Here is a 995-nt window from a genome sequence, read left to right as displayed (position 1 = left end):
ATAGGTTCTGTATATGTACACACACAATACAAATGAGTCAGCATGAAAGAGTGGACACAAAAATCCAGCTGATATATGCATGTGTGTGTATGTATTTATATATATATATATATATATATATATATGTATGTATATCTTGCTTGTCTATGTCTAGCAGGTGTTTCAACACCACACAAATTGATGAGAATATATTCTCTTCCACCTACATCGTAGCCTGCCCATGAACTGGAAAAACACATACTCTGAGTTTGTTCAATACTGCTTATATATACATATATAGATACATATCTTTAAATACAAAGAGAAGGAAATAAATAGATAGGTAGATGGCTAGATATACAAACATACTATTATCATCTACTGCTGTTTCATAGGATTGTTGTTTTGTATGGTTTAACATTGCTTTCAACAGAATCACAACTCGTGCATAGTCTAGGAGGAAGAGCATTTGCGCCTCATTTTTACCATCGTTATCATCATTGCCATCATCATCATCATCATCATCATCAAAGACTTTTTATTTTATGAGACACTCTACTTTAGAAGTACAATATTTTAAAGGTAATACAGTGGTGGGTATCACAGATCAAGTCGGTTATAACGTGTGTAAGAGATCAAGTAGACAAACGATATTCTAACTATGGGCATCCTGTCATATCGGTATATCTAGGACTATATTTCCAATGTGCCCTTCTTTTTTCAAAGAAAGTTATTCAAATGGAGATTTGGGAGCTATATCTAGCAAGAATCACTCAAGTTGAGTGACCACTCAAAGTGGACATATGTGGAGCATATTTTCCAAGATATTTGGGTAAAATTTGGAGGAGATTTGGCTGCTATTTCTTGTTCATTGAGCAACTAGTGAAAGGCTTCTTTGTTGTTGTGATTATAATAATCACTTTTTTTTTATCCCCCATTTCAAACATGATCTATGAGCATGCATTGCTATGAGCACGCATTGCTAATGTGTATGCATATATATATATATATATATA

Source organism: Octopus bimaculoides, chromosome 8 (genome assembly GCF_001194135.2).
Source record: "Octopus bimaculoides isolate UCB-OBI-ISO-001 chromosome 8, ASM119413v2, whole genome shotgun sequence".
Taxonomy (NCBI): domain Eukaryota; kingdom Metazoa; phylum Mollusca; class Cephalopoda; order Octopoda; family Octopodidae; genus Octopus; species Octopus bimaculoides.
This window is presented reverse-complemented; position numbering follows the sequence as displayed.